Source organism: Macrobrachium nipponense, chromosome 1 (assembly GCF_015104395.2).
Source record: "Macrobrachium nipponense isolate FS-2020 chromosome 1, ASM1510439v2, whole genome shotgun sequence".
Lineage (NCBI taxonomy): Eukaryota > Metazoa > Arthropoda > Malacostraca > Decapoda > Palaemonidae > Macrobrachium > Macrobrachium nipponense.
In genome coordinates, this window is record NC_087200.1 from 63,968,892 (window position 1) to 63,990,945 (window position 22,054).

The 22,054-nt window shown below is 37.8% G+C and overlaps 1 protein-coding gene across 21 annotated transcripts in view; it reads right to left on the reverse strand.

Moving 5' to 3' along the window:
- LOC135219359 (trichohyalin-like) overlaps positions 1-22,054 on the reverse strand; it is a gene marked incomplete at its 3' end in the record, with an annotated part of 284,115 nt that overhangs the window by 217,500 nt on the left and 44,561 nt on the right. Inside the window, 1 exon segment of one of the 21 annotated variants that reach the window (XM_064256069.1) lies at positions 13,406-13,730. 21 annotated transcript variants of the gene reach the window in all.

The following is a 22,054-nucleotide window of genomic DNA, read 5'->3' on the forward strand; positions in this document are numbered from 1 at the left end:
AGTGTGCAAATATTTCTTATTCTGAACAGGCTATGGGGGCTTTTGTAGATCAAATAATCTAAAATCAAGCGGTGGTATTCCAAGCAGCCCCCAACACGAAATTGTCCGAAAGATAGTCCCTAACTTTTGTTATAATAAAGTTTTTTTTTTTTCTTTCTTTTTTGAGGTGTGGCCTTGCACATCTCTACAGAAAAGGAGCTGATTTATTACGAAGCTGTAACCCCAGGAAGCTAAGAGCGTAAGTTTGACTAATGACATGAACCACTGGAATAAAGCTTTATAGAAATAGCCGACCCATAGCCTATCATCGCTGGTTGGAAAAATAAAATAGACATTAAATAAGCATTAAGCCCGCCTTTGGTTCTCGTTATTCGCTCCATTTTTACAAAGGATATGAAAGAAGAATGTCATCACGCTGCCTGTTCCGCCGGACTTGTCGTATCGGATGGTAATAGGAAAAAATGAGTTCGGAGAGAATCCACAAGATTGCGCGTTCGCCCCGCGTGACCGGATGCTGAAAAAACGCGTCTTCATAATAATAAGATAGAAAGGACGTCGCAATTTCAAAGGCCATTATCGTTCTTATTACTCTAAATCCTTTTTCCAAAGTGGCAGCTCAGGTATCTTGCTGTTTTACCACTAGAGATGTATCAGGTGCTTATGAAATGCAACAGTTTATCACAATACGCAGTTTAGCGTAGTTATATTAGAGAGAGCTAAAGGAAATACTAATGAATATTGAGAATTTTCTAGCGTCATAAATCCATTGGTCATTGATACTAGATTAGTCTATGATATTCAAAAACATTGCCGCTAAAAGGTGGTAAAGATAAAACAAAATAAAAATTCCATAATCGAGAGAGAGAGAGAGAGAGAGAGAGAGAGAGAGAGAGAGAGAGAGAGAGAGAGTGGTCACTGATATTAGATTAGCCTATGCTATTCAAAAACATTGTAGCTAAAAGCTGGCAAAGGTGAAACAAAAAATTTCAAAATCCTGTTGGAGAGAGAGAGAGAGAGAGAGAGAGAGAGAGAGAGAGAGAGAGAGAGAGAGAGAGAGAATCTTCACATGTATCCCAGAGGAATAGAGAATACACATTTCCCTAACCTTCGCTCACGGTCTAGTTTTATGCCGTGATGGTAGTTCCTATATACCCCATTCTACGAAAGAGAAGTTAGTCACTGGGATGAATAGACGTCACGCAGACTTTTAAGGTGCAAAAACATCAACAGGAAATTCCAAGTTGGCATAAAAAGTCGGAGGGGAGAGGCCATGACTACTGAGCTCATCGTCATGAATGTTTACTTCAGGGGCCACTAACCGAGAAATTGTTTTATTTATTTCTGGGCAAAATCAATCAGTTTATTTATAAATCTTATCTATTTCTAGGTAAAATGAATCACCTAATTTACATATCTGATTTAAAAGTATGTTAGACGGTTGCTTGTGACACGTACACTCCTTGGGTGTATGTATGTGTGTAGAGAGAGAGAGAGAGAGAGAGAGAGAGAGAGAGAGAGAGAGAGAGAGAGATTCATCAGCGTTCAAAATCGAAATAATTGCGTCTCTTTACGGTAGCATCAGCAGCGCAGTGAGTATAACAGCGACTATTAAAAGAGATGATTTGAATTGGAAATTATCCTGAAGGTTTGAGGTAGACAGACGCGCGCACATATAAAATGCCCCACTCTTCTCTTTCCTTTGGTCACCAGGTATCTGCGATTAAACCAACACACTGTAGATTTCAGGATCCAATTCCACCTAGGTCAGGTTAAACCTCTTGGATCTTTCCTGGATAGTGACCCTCAAGGGTCTTCGGGGGTCGTTATCTAGGACTAAAATTTCCTGCGGTCATTATCTTTATGATATTGACAGTCTTTTGTTTTATGTTTTTACGGTCATCCCCAACGGCCTTCAACTAAACACGTCGCAAAGGTGGATACATACCTACCTTTTCATTGGATTGGAACACAATTTCTCAACCATGCTCTGGAACTTTATCTCTCGAATCTCTCGATTTTTACTCCGACCAACAAAGCTGGTCGTGGAGTTCATGTCTTCGTCGGCTCATGCTCATTTGGTACACAATTTCTTGCTTAACCCCAATGATATTTAGATATTATCTAATATATATAATATATATATATTATATATATATATATATTATAATATATATATTTATATACATATATGTGTGTGTGTGTGTGTGTGCAGTGGACATGTAGGCAAAAGGCAGACAGTATCCCTACGAGAACCAACTCTTTTCCACAAGATCAAATGACGTGCGCGAAAATGACGTAAGAAGGCGTCCTTGGAAAAGACGTCAGGAAACCCAGGTTTTTCAGAAGTATAAAAAACACACACGCACACACACACACATATCGGATAAGGGACACGAGAATCTTGCCTCTGAGAACGTGGAGTTTGGGAGTGGAGGCATACAGAATTTCATCAGGAAAAAAAAGAAAAAAAAAAGTGGGGCTGATTTCTCAAGAATCAAGTTGGCTACATTTAGTATATAGAATAAGGGAGGCATCACTCCTTGGAGGATAGCGCGGTTTCAGAGAAGGAGACATGCTGAAATAGACATGCGAGCGCGCACGTGTGTGTGTGTGTGTGTGTGTGTATGACCCGTAAAAGTCAAGTGATGATGAGACTCGTCTCACCAGCAAAACAACCTAGGTTTGAATTCCTAGTGAAAAATCATGGAACCGATAATTATAAAGCCAGTGGCTTTACGATACGAAAGGAGCTGCCGTACGCTAATATTCTTCAGCATGAGCGTAAATGATCACGAGCTTCGGAATCTTGCATCTCCCCTGTTTTCGTTTCATAATGGAGCTAAGCAAAGACAAAGGGTCTTCCACTATTCGCTGTACTAATCAGAGAATGTTGTGACCCAAGTAATGGCAAAAGATACCTAAACATTCAAGGGAATGCAACTGATCATACAAACATCCGGTTATGACCGAATACATGAGGGCGTTCACCCGCTGCAGCGGCTCCAATCTCTCCACACGAGACTAGACCGATTCTAGCATCTCTAAACTGCATAACAACAGAGTGCATTCACAGAATGGCATATACTACAGATTAGACCAAAGGCCAAGCACTGGGACCAATGAGGCCATTCAGCCCTGAAAGGAAAATCGAGAGTAAAAGGTTACAAGGGCGTAACAGGAGGAAAACCTCTTAAGTTGCTATATGAAATAATCTTAAAGAGAGGATAGACAGCAAGATTGAAGGAAGAGAATATGAACGGAGGTACAATAAAAGGAATGAAAGGGATTTGGAAGAGGTTGCTGCTAGGGGCCGAAAAGACGCTGCAAAGACACTTTAGTAATGCCTACAGTGCATCGTGTGAGGTGCACAGACGGCACTGGCCCCCTGCGGGTAGTGAGTGCATAGAAAACTTGAGAAAAGTAAAGGGCAGACAACTACTGACAATAAAGACTTGCTAAAAACTGTTGTCTTCTAAAATAGAAGAAATGACATTAACACCAATAGCTAAGCAGCGTAACAATTGCAATCCATACAACTCAATTGTGTACTGTATGAAGTAGCACCTCAGAATCTTGAGTCTTTAGTCATCATAGGTAAGGAGGGACACAGTGCCGCCCCGAGAAAGATGGAACAAATGACAAGGGCTGTCTACATAAATTTACATATTCAGTATGAATTAAGTATTCATGAAATCAAGCTATATACTTCCGTCGCAACACTATACTCTGTTTTTTTTTTCATCTGTCCATCCGCCTGTGGTGTTTTTGTATGGTAACACTGCGTCCCGGGCTTTAGATAATTACATTCAGCTTACATTCAACGATTATAATAATATCCTATTTCGAATATTAACGGTGTAATTCGCATACAGTAAATTATTAAAACACTTTTCAGTTGCAAATGTACACCCAGATATCCTTTTATTTACCTAAAAATTACACGTAGCGTAACTATCTAATGCCCGGGACGCAGTGTTACCATACAAAAACACCACAGGCGGATGGACATATGAAAAAAAACAGAGTATAGGCTATACTTAAAGAAGTTATACCAACACCACAGACATAAAGATGTTATGTTCTAGCAATGTACAGAGACATGCATACGAAAACCTGAAGAATCTAATAATTAGCCGACTGACATCCACTACATGTATTGTCTTCCCATTAAGGATATAATCACGAAAATATCTATGAGAGAGAGAGAGAGAGAGAGAGAGAGAGAGAGAGAGAGAGAGAGAGAGAGAGAGAGAGAGCAACTTTAGAAATTCACCCTGAATAGTTAACTTTTTTAACTGGCATCACCTAAAGATACGGTTGTTTTTATTTTCCTTAGATGAACAGACGAGAAATGAGAAACTGATCATGTCAGAACGGGGAATTGGCATGCTGCTTACAACTTCATCCCAAAATAGTTACTGACAGTTGAGAGATTAATCCCGCTGCATCACTACTTCTACTGATATAAATATAAATTAAGTATAAATATAAATATAAAATATAAATATAAATATAAATATAAATACACACATATATAACGTGACGTAATAATAATATGATTATAAAATTATTTTCGGGTAGAAACGCATCATTTCAACTAATATATATATATATATATATATATATATATATATATATATATATATATATATATATATTAGTAAATGATGTGTTTCTACCCGAAAATAATTTATAATAATTTTATAATCATATTACTACTACGTTACGTCACAGACTCGTTGGGAACACTTACGGACTGTGTTCTCAACGAGTCTGTGACGGTTATGTGACGAAGGTCACATAACCGACAAAAAAACAAAAAAAAAAAAAAAAAAAAAAAAAAAAAAAAAAAAAAAAAAAAAAAAACTTAATAAACGTATTTGTCAAAACACTGTATATTAATGAGGATGACGCAGCTCATGACCAAGACGAGGCCGATGAATGTCATGAATGATAGCGACTGCGAAGAGGCTGATGACGTCATGGTAGCGGCAGTAATTGATGACAATTCAGTTCGACAAGTCGGGGGAGAAAATGACACTAATGATGTCCCACCCTCAGTACTACTGTCATATCACCTCACTGGATGAGTTAAGTTCTAACATCAGCTTTATATACTATATATAATATATATCTATATATATTAATATATATAGATATATATATATGATATATATATATATATCAGTGGAGGATTCAAAGTAATATTCTTGTTTATCCAGACGAAATATATTTGGGCAAACAAGAATATTACTGTGGATCCTTCTACCGATTACTTAAAAGCACGATTCGGTGTATTATATTTCATATAGTGTACACACACACACACACACACACATATATATATATATATTATATATATATATATGTGTGTGTGTGTGTGTGTATACATAATGTATACAAGTATACTCGTATATATATCTACATATACATACATACACGCATGCACACATACATACATATAATCTATATATGTGTATACATGATGTATGCATGTATATATGCATGTATTTATATGGTCACTTTTTTACCATATACATATGCAACTGCAATCGCCACAATGCCCTCTTAAGTGCTTGAATTCTATGCTCTTTTTTGGATATGCTTGTCACTTGGATCTTCAGGCTTTGTACTGGCAAGCATATCCCCCATCCCGCCCCAACAAAACAAAGAGAGAGAAAAAAACAAAGCATTCAAGATAGTTTTGTACTGTGATTTTAGTAACTACATATTTCCGCTAAGTATGTCCTTTGTTTTGAACAATGTTTATTTCCATACTTAAGTAGGTTGTTGACTTATTTTATTATGTGTGGCCTCAAGTTGCTTTCTTGTGTAAGTTGTCCTCTTAAAATTGTTCAGTACCCTGAAGATGACTTTGGAATAAAAGTGGAAAGTCTTGGTACCTCCTTTCATTTTCACGTGAGGATCTCTTATATACTTCATCCACGGGACCATTGTGGAATTTTAAAATATATATATATATATATGCTAAATAACTATTAGAAACGTGTTCACAAGTGCATGTTGGAATTCTAAAAAAGGTCTTCCAAGAAATCGAATACCTGACTTACAAACTTATACTTTCAATACAGCTGCTCTCTCTCTCTCACAAGAAATGTATACGTGACATGATAGTGCCCACACAAATTGGTCTAGCACTGTAACTCACTGTAATATCCTATGCTACTCTTAATAATGAATTACACACACACAAACAGGCGTTAATAAACACACACACACACACACACACACACACATATATATATATATATATATATATATATATATATATATATATATATATATATATACACACATTCGCGTGGAATAAGTCGCATGTTGTAGTTGTTGTTCATCCACTTTTCAATCATTCGGCCGTAATTTTGGCAATAAGCTTTAATCAGTCGTTTTTTCCTCAAAAGCCAGATCTATATATATATATATATATATATATATATATATATATATATATATATATATATATATATATTATATATATATATATGCTGGCTTTGAGGAAAAAACGACGATTAAAGCTTATTGCCAAAGCTAGTAATATATATATATATATATATATATATATATATATATATATATATATATGTGTGTGTGTGTGTGTGTGTGTATATTATATATATATATGATATATGTATATATCTAATATATATATATATATATATACACACACACACACACACACACACATATATATATATATATATATTACTAGCTGTCCCGGGGTGCTCAGTCTGGTTAAATGGAAAAGAAAGAAAAGAAAAGAAAGCTCCTTTATCTTACTCTCTCCAACCATCACTGTCTCTTTCCCTCTTTCTTCTCACTAACACCTAATCTATCTCTCTCTACTCTCTGTCTCTGTCTCTCTCAATTACTTACTTTTTTCATCTTTCTCCTACCTAACACCTTTCCTCTCTCTCTCTTCCTCTCCATCTCGCTCTTTCTCTTACTCTATCTTTCTCTTTCCAACAATCACTGTCTCTCTCCCTCTTTCTTCTCACTAATAGCAACTCTCTCTCTCTCCTCCCAAACACCTGCCCCTCATTCTCTCTCTGTCAACCCCCTTCTTAAACTCCACCCACTTAGATGTCGTTGATGTTTACCCTATAGTATTCTTTTCCAAATGGTAAGTCATGTCTGTACAGAAATTATGTATGATAGATTTGTAAAGTAATTAAGTCTACAGCCATAACCAGCCTCGTTTCACGGCCAGAACCAGCTCCGATTTAGGGAATCCCTTCTCACCCCCACCCCCTTAGGAGGGAGGGAGGTGGGATGAAACCCCATTATCAAAACACTCGCGTATTCGAATGCAATGTTGTGTCAAAATTTCAAAGCAATCGGTGAAGAACTTTCGGAGATTGAAGATTTTGAACAAAAGAATATTTGACATAACAGTCCAGAGAACTCCCCAGTAGAACGCCACGATCTTCTCTGTTGTTGACGTCAACAGCCCACTGCACGCAAGAGCAGCAGCACCAGAGAAGTCAGTGGCATCTGCTTGTGCAATTCAGGCTTTCTCTCGTGAAGGGAAGGATGTAGATAGGTACGCCTCAGGATATTCCTATTAATATCAATATTATAGTCACAATGAACCAGCAATTTTTTAACATGACCCAAGCAGTCTTTGAATGAATGTTTGTGTGTGTACGTATAACTTACGTATAACTGGTAAGTGGTTCGTCAATTATAGTAATTCGACTTCGGTATTATTTCCGAATTAGAGTGAATAGGATATTAAATATTTGCTGCTTAACGTTTGCGTGTAGAAAATCACGGTGGTGATAAAAATTCATGTATATATATATTATATATATATATAATGAAATGCTCCTGAGAATTAATGCCAAACCTTACTAACGAACAAAGAAATCCCAGGCGAGTACATTAAGACAGTCACATGACGTTCTCCCGCCACGAGGAAACCATTTCAACAGACAGAGGCAACTGTCTCACTCGCTAAAAGGCGGCAAAGGTACAGAGCTGTAACTGGGCACAAGTTTTAACGCAAGCTGAATGCTGATTATTCATCCAATTGCTTATAATTTCATCGAAACGTAGATTTTCGCTTGTTTTCAAAATTCGACATTTCCATTTCTCTCTCTCTCTCTCTCTCTCTCTCATCATCTATTATATGAATTTCTTGGCACAATAGTTTCCTTTAACAGAAAACTAAAACAGGGCCCATGAGAAAATGTCTCAATCTGTGGTTTAATCATACGGAAGAATTTCGTATCCAATAAGTTAGAAGGACATGAAAACCCTACGTTGCTTGAGTTTAGACGCAATCTCTAAGCACTCGGCATGAATGTAGGTCAGTTACTTTAATCCCCCCGATGACTCTCCGATATGTCATCTAGCCTATTTGCCCGTCATTTACAAGCACCACTTACAACCTACAAGCATCAGCTACAACCAGCGAGTGTGCTCTTAAAACGCAGTTTTCGCTAGACGAGGAGTAAGTCTACAAACTATACTCTGTTTATTTTTTGTGTCCATCCGCCTGTGGTGATTTTGTATGGTAACACTGCGTCCCGGGCTTTATATAGTTACGCTATGTGTAAGTTTTAGATAAATAAAAGGATATCTGGGTGTACATTTACAACTGGAAAGTGTTTTAATAATTTACTGTATGCGAATTACACCGTTAATATTCGAAATAGGATATTATTATAATCGTTGAATGTAAGCTGAATGTAACTATCTAAAGCCCGAGACGCAGTGTTACCATACAAAAACTCCACAGGCGGATGGACAGATGGAAAAAAACAGAGTATAGTTTATTACTGTTGCTATTGTTGTTCTTGTTGGGGGGGGGGGGGGGGGTCGGCCACTAGGCACACCCTATGTAAAGGCTTAAAAAGGTCTGAAAAAGGGGTTTCGCGTATTTATTAGAATGACAACTGAAAATGTAAAACAATAAGTAATGTACAGTGGCGCTCAAATCTCATGCGAGTCGCGACACGATTCTTTTTGTATCGTTCAGATTCTCAGACTCAACGTGACGTTGCCAAGTAGTGTTAAACTCTTTTTTTTTTCTAATTCTAATGTCATATACTATATCGACAAGTTTGCAAATTCACAGCTAGCCATATTTTCCTTATGCTTTTATGAATATGATCCCTTTTATGCAATGGTATGATTCGCATTCTGTGATTTGAAAGCACACTGCACATGCTCCTCGGACTGGTCAACATAACTACCTCCGCAGCATTATGACAGTAGTCCTAATAAGCTCAATAGTCATAACATTTTCAAAGTAGGAATTTGAATTAAAACCAGTTTTCTTTGACTTTTGAAGTTTTCGATTGTGTTTAAGCTGCCTGTATATTGCAAAATGTTTTATAGGCCTAAAAAAATGATCTAAGCCTTCTGAGATGTAATCTGTTACTAATAAACTTATTTGTAGAGATGGCCTGTTCTTTGACGAATACGATAGGAATGGGAATTACAACGTTTTTTTTGAATGTTGAAGTTTTAGGCTGTGTTTAAGCTGACAGTATGTTGAAAATGATTTAAAGGCCTACAATAATATACTAAACCCTCTGAAATGTAATCTGTTACTAATGTTTTTATTTGTAAAGACTGCCCGTTTTTTTTTAGGAATAAAAGATGTTGATTTTGATTATATGGAGAAGATGGCTATTAATAGAACTATCATAAGTGTTAATATCAAGGCGTATTAACACTTGTTTTTCTACTGGTTTAAAACATTATTTTCTTAAAAGTCCTATTGCTCGCTTTTGGTGTATAATTTATTCTTTCATAAGGTAACTTGAATTGCAAATGTGCGTAGATAACCTCATTTGCTTTCTGGCCAGAAATTGTTAATAGAGAGATGTGACTGTTAAGAGTACCGTGAAGAAATCTAACACTTGGGCATAGGAACAATATATTGGCTTTGACAAAAGAATAATTGCATAGGCGAATATTTGCTAGCATGCCATTATTTTTGAAATATTCAAGAAATTTAAAATAATTATGTATGAAAATCCAAATATTCCTCTAACACATGTAAAGTGATTGTTTTAGAGATAATTTCATTGTCGTTCCTCATTGTAGACCTACTTATGTTACACCAGGTGGTTGTTGTTTCACCGACACTAATACGTCATACATGTTTCCCTTACACGTTGATATCGATGGGCGCATTATACTTTTGAATATACATATTTAGACTTTTTCAGCATTGAGGCGTAAAAGCAATCAAATAGGACTATTTCAAATGTTATGATTGCTTTGGAATCATTATTAATGTTATGACAATTTTTTTTAGTTTTTTTATTTAACATTTGAACTGATTTTTGATGACTCCATTTTGGTCAAATGCTTCAGCGATGTGTGAACGAAAGTTTTGAAAATGTTTCGTAAGGGGTTTTTTTCTGAAATTTGCTACACGTGGCATTTTCCTAGTTTTGAAATATGACAGATTTCACTCTTATGAAACATATTATGGCCTTATTGTATGGAATAATCGCGTTTCCGCATTGAAATAATAGATAAATATATTTTCGTTGATGAAACAACTCTATTTGACCGTAGATTTTAACCACGGGCCCGATTAAGCTGGAGGTCGGCTCATGCCCTGTTCTTTCATTACCACAGACTGATGGAATAGTACCTTATCGACACATCTAGGTCACAGCAAAAAGAAAAAAAAAAAAGGACCCAAGGTGGTGGAAACATAAGAGTTATGTCAATTCCAGAACCTTGTGCTCACTGATTACTAATGTCGGATGAGCATTTTGCTGTGCAATACGACGTCACTGAAGGAAATGGGTGGCGCATACTTTCGAAAGTTTGAGCAATTATGTACATATATACGTTCTCATGGTATTAACCCAGTATGCATCCACCTTTATCCAAGTCCAGGATAAACTCAGTGGGACGCCGTGTTTTTACTAGCCCCTTGGAGATCAAAGATATCGTTCAGTAATATAATTTGTCGACCACACACTATAAAAAGAAGTGAACATAATACTTTGATCCCCGGGGACTAGTGAGATTCCGCCATGTATAGTACTATAATAGATTCACATAAACCGTGCATCTGATGTCTAGGCCAGTCACTTACGAGGCTCCTGGTTGGTTGTTGATAAACCAATCACAGGGCTGGAAACTCTCAGTCTCTCGAGAGTTCACATAGCCTGGATATATGTTCCACTTCTGAGGGATATATCTTTCAAAAGTATCCCCCAGAAGAGGTGGAACATAAATCCTGCCTATGTGAACTCTCTCATGAGACAGAGTTTCTAGCCCTGTGATTGGCTTATCAACAGCCAATCGGGAATGTCGTAAGGGACTGGCCTAGACATCAGATGCATAGTTGATGTGAATCTAATATAGGACTAAACATGGTGTCCATTGAGCTTCCGCCAAGTATATTACTATAATAGATTCACGTTAACCATGCATCTGATGTTTAGGCCAGTCCTTCACGACGCTCCTGATTGGCTGTTGATGAGCCAGTCACATGGTTGGAAACTCTCAGTCTCTCGAGAGTTCACATAGGCAGGATGTATGTTCCACTTCCGAGGGATACGTCTTTCAAAAGTATCCCTCAGGTGAGGTTGAACATACATCCTGCCTATGTGAACTCTCTCAAGAGACTGAGAGTTTCCAGCCCTGTGATTGGCTTATCAACAGCCAATCAGGACCGTCGTAAGGGACTGGCCTACACATCAGATGCACGGTTGATGTGAATCTACTATAGCAACTCGGAGTTCTCATATTGAGCAAACCATTATTTTTATTATGACTTTTCATATCTTGTTAACGGGCTTCTACCAAAACACGGGTAAGGTTACTCGATATCTACGAGTATTATGACATCACAGCCTCGCTTGTTCATTTAATCCGATACACTTTCTGTCATTTTGTCTATATATGAGCCGCATGTGTTAAGTCTCCGAAGATGATGATGACTCACAGATCTTCAACGTGAATCTTATCCGCAACCTCGTTTCCATCCGGACTAAGACACTACTGCGTGATATCCCATTAATACTTTCTTAAGCGGTTGTTCTGGCTTATGTCAACACGGCACCTTCCTTGTCTTAAGGCGGCTCGTACAGTGCTGTAATGTTGAAGGGCATCAGAGGCTTGGTGTAGGCGTTTGGACACTATCCCCAAGCGAGACCAGTCCCATTCTTCATTTTGTTCACTTTAAAATCGATAAAATTTTCTTTCTAAGCTGATATTCACAAAGTTAGACGAAACTGCTTGGTTCCGATCCAAGGAATTTTAAAAACACTATTCTTAATGCGTTTATTTCCTATACAATAACAACATCCATGAGCATCTCTACAATCCATCAGGAGGCCCTTGAAATGCAATCAGGTCAAGCTATGCTTTATGACTGTTTATAACTCTACTCAAGCATTGGTTATACTCTGGAGAATTTTGGTTTTGAGGTGACCATTACCGCTCTCCACATCCGGATGCTTGCTTGCTTGAATGTTAACCACAAGTTCTTCTGGACCATTTTTGCCACTGTCCCCAAAACATACTTGTTCGTTTGATATCACTAGACATACGTGGACATAGCTACTTCAATTTTTCCAAGATTCGTTTGTGCGAAGATTTGGTGGAATATGTTTTTTTTTAGAAATTGAGATCAAGCCAACTGTCCAACAGTGGGCAGGCATGCGCCCGTGCATGGACGAAACTGCCCAAAGCATCAATCAACAGGCAAGAACTGAAGTTCTAACCATTTCCGGTCCTGTGTGACATCACCAAAACGGACAAAGCTTCAATTCTTAACCACTATAGGAGAGAATATTTTGAGTTACCAGAACGATATGTGGTTTTTCGCCTCCAGCCTACGACTAGCCAATTTGACGGAACTTCTTACAGTTCATTCATTTCACCCTACAGGTTTGATTTTCTTCGTCAATTTAAGCCTTTGTGACGAAACAACATGAGCGAGGAAATGTATGAATAAATTCAAAACAAGTTTTTTTTTTCCAAATAACCATAACATACAAGACAAACCTGTCTCCTCTTCACAGTTACGTATTGCTAGTTAACTTTCATCTTATTTATTATATATCCTCATTTTGCACAGTGAGTGAGTGGCCTTCAGTAAACTAATCTCAGTATTAACTCCAAGCAAGCAATTGTTTGCCATTTGGATAAATTATACTACACTGACTACAGTAACTGAAAATCACAATAGGTGTGAGGACACAGTTACTATCTATCAACAGATGTAGCTATAATAGAGACAGCCACATTTGTCAAAGTACTAAACTTTGACACCTACAGAATACAGGTTTCACAGATGCGACAGAAGAGGACGTGAAATGCAGTTAATGACCACTGGACATTTCAGTATGATATTTGTGATACTTTGTTAAAAGTGGGGGAGCAAATGTAAAGAAGAACTCACCTTATACTGTAATCATTGTACAATTCACACCACCGTTATCAAGACTGAAACAATGGTAATAAACGACTTCCACCTTAACAGGCAGTATTGAATGTCTTCAACACAACGGCACAATTATAACAATTACCACATAATATACATGTTTATATACGACACCAAAAGGAAAAACGTTTCCTGTGAGTAATCACATAGGTTATCCGAACACTATACAAGTGGGTTTTCACTATTACGGTTAATTCTACAGAATAGCGAGTACGCAATCGCTAAATAATCCTGCTAACACATAGACCATCGCACTGTCTAACTGACAACTGAGCTGGTATGGTTAGTGGTAGCCTGCTTTATTTTCGAGCCTTCTTGAGGATCTCACGCTAATAACAGTTGCCAACGACTGGTTTTCCCGCGTCATTTCTTTTATACAGAATAGTGACTAGGTCGGATTTTTTCTTCTTTTGTTTAGATGTGATTTCTCTGTCTATTGGAACTGTACACATGAAAGACTAGGGTGGCCAGAACAAAAAAAAAAAAAAAAAAAAAAAAAAAAAGCGCATTTATGTAGTCTATTGAACTCGGCATTACGTCAAATACACGTGCGTCAGAATACAACATGCGGACTTAGGGTCTCCACTTCCTGTACTTAATCTATGTCTCTCTCTCTCTCTCTCTCTCTCTCTCTCTCTCTCTCTCTCTCTCTGCGCCATACTGTAGTGAGACAATTCTTCAGTCTTAAGTGGAAATTACAAATATATATCAAATTGGAGAGTAGAATTTGTCCAAATAAACACAAATTGAAGCCCCGGACAGAGCAGCTCTTAAATATTAGCGTATAATGACAATAATAATCAAGAGAAGGAAATCATTAAATCCTTTGCTACTAAAAAAAAGTATGCCATCGCTCTCCAGCAGTAACTAATAAAAATAAATTTCTGTCAGTTGTTCATGTATCTATCTATCTATCTATCTACTTCTATATCTATCTATCTATCTATCTATTTACTTTTCTACTGATCTATCTATCTACTTCTATATCTGCCTATCTACTTCTATATCTATCTATCTACTTCTATACCTATCTATTTCTATATCTATCTATATATCTATTTACTTCTATATCTATCTATCTACTTTTCTACTGATCTAGCTATCTACTCCTATATCTATCTATCTATCTATATTCATCTATCTATCCATTCATTTCTCTATCTATCTATCTATTTTCTATATTCATCTATCTATCTATTCACTTCTCTATCTATCTATCTATCTACTTACTTCTATATCTGCCTTCTTAGCTATCTATCTTTCTACTTATCTACATATCTATTTATTCTATACCTGCATATCTATCTATCTATCTTGAGTCTACCTTCCACTTACAGAAACTTCAATTCATGGAAGACAAAGAATACTAAGTATTCTCAAAGAAGAGGTGAAACTGAAAGGAACAATACGAACAAGGAGTGATCCGACCTCCAGCTTACTCGGGGGCGTGTTTTTAAAAATATGGTCACATAGCGCGTTGTTTCACCAACGAAAAATATTGAAATAAATACACTATATTTTATTAGAAATAATTATTCTGTAGTGTTTAACATGGACATTATTTTTATTTTTACATTTTCATTCTGATAAATATATCATGAATATGCTATCCTAAAATTCCTGTATCTTTAACTCAAAGCGAAACCACTTTTGTCAGGCCTTTTTAGGCTTTCCCATACGGCTTTCCTAACCGCCCCCCTAACAAGAACGTTCACAGCAAGAACAACGACAACAACAACAAAGTAGTTTGTAGGGTTACCTCCCCTAGTAACCAAAATTTCTATGGTTAGTTCTTGAAATATGGCATCATGCTTTTTTTCAGGGAAGGTCCTGGTACTCGGTTACATCTCGGTGAAAATGCCTCTCGGAGATGCTACAAAGGCTACATCAATCCTTCTGAACAAGTTTGGTGAAAACAGGAGAAAGAGAGAGACTCCCCAGAAATCTGCGAAACAAAGAAGCAAGTAACGAAAGGGCAAAAATTCTCATAGGGCCAGATTCAAAGCATAAGCAAAAAATGTCAAGTTCTATGTACAGCGTATAATCAAAACCACTGAAAATAGATCTATCTTTCGGTGGTCTCGATATAATGCTGTATGACCCGCGACCCATGAGACCTTAACCACGACCCGTTGGAAGCATGGTCTATATCATTGCCAGACGTACGGTTATGGCTAAAGTTAACCTTAAATAGAATTTTAAAAACTACGGGGGCTAGAGGGCTGCAGTTTGGTGTGTTTAATAATTGGAAGGTGGATGATCGACATACCAATTTGCAGTCCTCTAGCCTCAGTAGCTTGCAAGATCAGAGGGCGGACAGAAAAAGTGCGGACGGACAGACAAAGAGCCATCTCAATACTTTTCTTTTACAGAAAACTAAAAAGCTGAGCTGCAGAATTGATTTAATTAATAGAAACGTGTCCACGAGAATGTCCAAGTATTTGTTGTAAAGAAACATGCACACACACAGATATGTATATAAAGATTACATAAATTAAGCAAAATCCGCAGAATTCATCAGTGTTGTTATTATTCGACAGCACGAACAGGATACAAGAACAGAACAGAACGGCTTCTGGTTGTTGCTTTTCTCATGGAAAAAAAAGGACAGGTGGGCCTCGAAAAAAAAAAAAAAAAAAAGTGTTGAACGTCCTTAAAAAACAAACCTGACAAACATGACAAACCTGACTCAGCCGTCTTATTCTTAAAACGAACGCTGAGGAATGCAGGCGGAGAGAAAAAGAGGAAATTCAGTTTGCTATTATGCCGCGACTTCCCATTCCTTACTCTTTTATACCGAGTTGTTTGGATGCGTCCAGAGGTCCGCACGAGGCATCTTATTGCACTTAACGCTTCATAACAACTGCGGATCACCTTGAGGCAAAGGCCCAAGTTGGCATAAAGACTGTTTAGTCTTAAACTAAGAGACCACCTTGGCGTTTTCTGAGAATGTAGTGAGTTCCCTTTTTTCCTACACTTATAACAAAGACCTATTGGCGATTTGCAGTTCATACTGTTAAAAAAAAAGCTGGTGTTCTCTTTTGTGCACATGAGCAGCAAGCAGGTACAGAACCAGTAAATCTTTAAAAGTTTATCATTCTCTGTTAGGCCTTGTCAGGGCCAACACTCTTGTTGTGAAAATCAGATGATAAAGGTGAAACTTCGACCAATATCTTTGGATTCATGTAGTGGTTCCTGGCAACATTCAATTTGGGTCAGAAATAATTTGTTTCTTTTTAATATCTACTACATCCGTTCACCTGAAGTTTGACAAAGCAGGTACGTTTTCAATGACCTTGAACAGGCAAGAATAAAACATATGTAAGTCAGGTTAATCTATCGTTACTTTTGTCTTCAACTGAAGGAATTCATTTTTACCAGAAATAAAGCAACACAATAATAAATCTATTGTTTCAATAACGAAAACTGCTTTTGAGGAACACAGCCTTAAAATTCACAGCCTTCAGAAATCAAAAATAATAACGAATACTCAAATATTGAAGTTATTTCTTGACACACAGTATTCCATTTCAGTAAAGGTTACAATCTGTTTTTAAAAAACACGTTGCTGTATTTTTTACTTTACTAAAAAAATCAATACATATACATAACCTTCGATTTGTAAAATGCTCAAAAGTTAATCTTAAAATTGTTTTATGGGCAACTACATGTTAGGAACTCAAGGTCTCTTGCATGAACATTTCTTAAAGAAAGGATTTTAGCAGAAACAGCTCTGCGGTCCTTATGAAAGTTAAGCCTTACAAAATTCACAAGAATAAAGACAACTGTCATCACAGACTACACCACCATGCTGTGCAAAGGACCTCTGCAAAATTTCCCCACTCAAGACTTAAAGAGTCCTTCATCTTGCACAAATCTCCAGCCTCCCGTCTCTCAGTTCTCCTCCAAGTATAGTAAGCTAGGAGCCCAATTTAGGTGTCCACAGTAGCCCATTTGACACTGTCTTTCACATCCATCTCCTGATTTTCTTCCTAGAGCAATAAAATACAGTGGCAAGTCTCACCCGGCATCTCCCTCAACCTTCTATGAAGGAATACATCCTAACTTAAGGTACCCATTCTCAACTCAATCTAACCTAAGGTATCCATTCTCAACTTCATCTAACCTAAGGTACCCATTCTCAACTTCATCTAACCTAAGGTACGCACGCATTCTCAACTTCATCTAACCTAAGGTACCCATTCTCGACTTAATCTAAATTAAGGTACCCATTCTCAACTTAATCTAACCTAAGGTACCCATTCTCAACTTAACCTAACCTAAGGTACCCATTCTCAACTTAATTTAACCTAAGGTACCCATTCTCCACTTAATCTAACTAAGGTACTAGTACCATGTCCTACCTGACTGGTGTGGCCACCAAGTTAAGAGCAGATCTCAACCTGATGCTACAGTGAACTGGTTTGTTCTGGATGCTGCAACCCACTTCTACAATATCCAGGTATGCAGCACGGAGTAAAGCCTTCTGGATACATTCCTTTGTGACTGGATAATTTGCAAAGATACATGCATGGAATTTATGCTACCAGTTTCCTTGATACATTCCCGAAACCAAAGGAAGTAGCCACTTGGCATTATTTTTAACAAGTTACGCGAATCTCTGGTTGGCCATAACCGCTACTCACTCATAGCTTACTCATTGTTAAAACTTCAAACGACCATACACAAAACAAAATGGAGTAATAATAATCACCAATACAAAAACAGCATCACCACTATCAATAGGAACAATCATATATCGTAATGATAAATAGAACTAAGTGAATAAAATGTAGTTTTCCTAAGCCAAAGCAATTTCGTGATCTTGTGGCAAAAGGTTTACAGTTGCAAAAACCACCACAGCCACAGGAATGTGACTGGCTTCGAATGCATGCGTGAGTGATGCTGAAAGTACCTCGCACTTCGAGAGAGAGAGAGAGAGAGAGAGAGAGAGAGAGAGAGAGAGAGAGAGAGAGAGAGAGAGAGGCGACGAATTGGGATTGTGGGGGGGAGGAGGAATTTGTAATCTCTAATCTCAATTGACTGAGGAACGACTGTATGACTGTCGCAATTTTTAAAATAAGAATATCATAAAACATGAAATGCACATAAACATTTACGTAAATCTGTTATTCATAAGCTTTCAGTTTCTACTATTCAGTCTTACGTCATACTTGTAGGCTTCTAAAATTCATAGTCTTAAACTTTATAGTTTGTTACCAGTATGGTCGTCTTGCTTAGGGATTTCTTGTTATTTTTTACCATTGACATTTGCTTCAGGGTAGGTTTCCCCTACAAACCGGTGGCATTTCGTCTATTACTGTAAGTCTATCACTAAAATAACGTGTAATAATAATAATAATAATAATAATAATAATTCCAGACGACTGATCCGTCCCGAACCTGACCACGGATTCATACCAGATCGAACGCCAGACGACGGACCCCTCCCTGCCTGACTCAGGGATTTCCCCGCTGAATATTTTATTCCTGAATAAAATCCTTCCAGCATCCAAGCTGTTCTTTTTCCAAGGTGACATCGGCCAGGTATTGTCTGACATCGCTGAGCCCGAAAAGCGAATAATTTGAAAAAATTGAAGGAAAAAAATCATATACAGTATTAATTCGTTGAAGACAGCCTTTTGAACAGAACTTGTTTGAAGAAGAGTCTACAAATAATAATAGTTATAATGATACATGCAATTTTATTTATCATTTCCCTTGACAGAAGTATCGGGTGTGCGCAGAAGCATGAATTTCTCTGCATATTCAAGGAAAACTGACGATTTTAAATTTTAAATCCTCCTACCGACAGCATTTGATTAAATCGATCGAACAGCCACTTCAATACATTAGAAGGCAGTCTTTCCTGTCCGTCCTTATGTAATGTCTAATATTAGCATTCACACGTAAATATGCGTGAGCACACGGGTGCTTGATTTTTATAAGGATTCTTTGGCGCTTGAGAAAAAGTTCATGGCTGTCACGCCAACACGATTTCTGACATGTTTTCGTTTTCCCACACAAACGTTTCATTAGCTAGTCAACGCTTTTTTTTTTATGTCTTTCTTTCATACGCTGCAGTTGAACATGCTTCTTCTTCTTCCAGCGAGACTTCACCGATACGAACGTTAGAGAGAGAGATATATATATAGATATATATATATATATATATTATATATATATATATATATATATATTTTATATATATAATATATATGCCTGCAAATATTAGCTGCTACCGCTCCGAAGTTGTGACACTTCTTTCAATCCTCATTCGACACTTTAAGGAGCTTTGAACATCTTTCATGGAACATAAAGTTGAGAAGATTCATCGCATTAACCTGGCCAAGTTTTTTCAAGTGGAGGACATCAAGAAATGTGTTCAAACCTGGAGTGAGTCATTGCAGTTTCTATATTCATTTATCCATTTCCTCAATGAATGGTTTCAGTCATATTTGCAGAAGAGCTCAAGGTATTTTGTCCATATTTTCAATCTCAGGTCAATCTCTCACTTACACAAAGCGTCTCCAAGAATGGCCTGAAAATGGTCAACTGCTCTTTCCCTGTTTCAGCTCATTTTCTTTTCTTAATTCTTTGATGCTCACGTTCCAAGATGCCTCTAGGAATCACTAGGTTCTCCGGTTAGCACTGTCCTTTCCGTCAGGCAAGACCTTCTTGATATTTCTACGGTGTTTGAAGGGGCTGGCATAAGACCCAATCGATTACCCAGACTCCTCGCTTTTAGCTTCAATTTTTCCCTGTGCAAGCCATTTCAAATCTATTGCCATTCTGGTTTATTTCAGTGACCTTTTCCTACCTGTAGTGGTGTTTCTCAACGGTCAGTGACCTCATGCCACACCCTTTCGTAAGGAGATCATTCGTCTCCCAAAATGCCGCCCTCCTTTGAATATCAGCCCACTTCGGCTCAGTATCAGTCACGAAAGATGATATTAAAAGCCATAACACCTGCTATCTCCAGCTCAGAAGAATTTACGCGAATATTACAACTATGTAGTTGGTCTTTCATCACACAACATAGTCCCAGCTTTGTTAATCGTTCTTACGAGCATCATTTTCTTCATCATTCCAGTCTCAGCTGCTATGGAAACTAGAAACGAAGAGATACAACACATCCCATTGTGGGAACTTCTTTACATACAAGATATGTGACACGTGGAATAAACTGCCACCAGAAGTTGTAAACTGCAACAGTGTGGAAGAGTTTAAAAGAAAGCTAGACAAATCACTAGGACACTGTGAATGAACAGTAAAACCTGCTCCTACAGATAAGTGAGCACACGATGTCTCCTCGGATGGACTAACAAGTCTTTGAGACATCCTAATCACTGTAACTCTCTCTCTCTCTCTCTCTCTCTCTCTCTCTCTCTCTCTAAATAAATACTTTTCCGGTGTTTTTTATTTCTTCCGCTACTACAATCGGAGTTGCACTTGTCAGTGCTGTGATAGTCTACCATGTTGACATTTGGCACGACGCTTAGATTCTCTGCCCTAGACACCGAACGCCAGCCCCACCCCCAACCCCCAAGCAACTGGTCCCTCCAAGGTCGAGGTCAGCTCACATTCTAACAAGGTTGGTTGCGATCGCATTTCCCATTTATTTACTTGTAGGTTACGACGCCGCAACATCAAAGGCCAAAGACGCCGATGTAAATGAATATATTTTTTATCTCTATTTATTTATTTATATAATTTTTGGGGACTGATAAAAAGCGCCTTTCACTGAATCTGATGTAAGCAATACTGACGGGATCCACGCTTTTGCAATTGCCGCTGGGCTTTTGATTGGTGAAGGTACGAAGGAGTTAAATCTGCTCGGTACGTGGATGGGTGACCAACAATGAATACGAGACGTCCTTATAAAACGAATATCCCTGAATATTCATAGGGACAGGGCCTTGATGCTGGCAAGCTTCATTTGTAGAATGACGCCACTGATCTCCTTTCCTCTGGGAGTCAACGTCTTCAACTGAAACACGAGTAAAAAAATGCGCCGAAGTTTACCTCGGCGCAATCGACTTTTCTGTACTGCTGTACGAAATTCTCAGCGCGGCCCTTGAAACTTTCAGCCACGGCCAGTTGGTGGCCTGTGTTGTTGGCACCTCAGTCGCACTACCACGGCCAACTTTAACCTTAAATAAAATAAAAATAAAACTACCGAGACTATAGGGGTGCAAATTGGTATGTTTGATGATTGGAGGGTGGATGATCAACACACCAATTTGCAACCCTCTAAGTTCAGTAGTTGTTAAGAAAGTGTGGAAAGTAAAAAGTGCGGACGGGCATAGATATATAGCCATCTCAATATATACATTTTTTTTTTCGACCAGCAAGTGCCCCCAGTAACCGAGTTTGTAGTTTGGAGGACTGATAAACTCAGCTGATTTTTGGATTTCCCATTTCCTCACAACAGCTACTGATGCAACGTCTATGAAGGCTTAACTGTTAATTGATCGGCGGTCTTCACTCGTTATTTACATCACTTCAAAGAATCAGCAATAAAAATATGAGCCTAGATTTTCCTTGTTCAAGGATTAACGCCATCTCCTTACGTCTACAAAGTCATTGCATTACATATGCCACGAA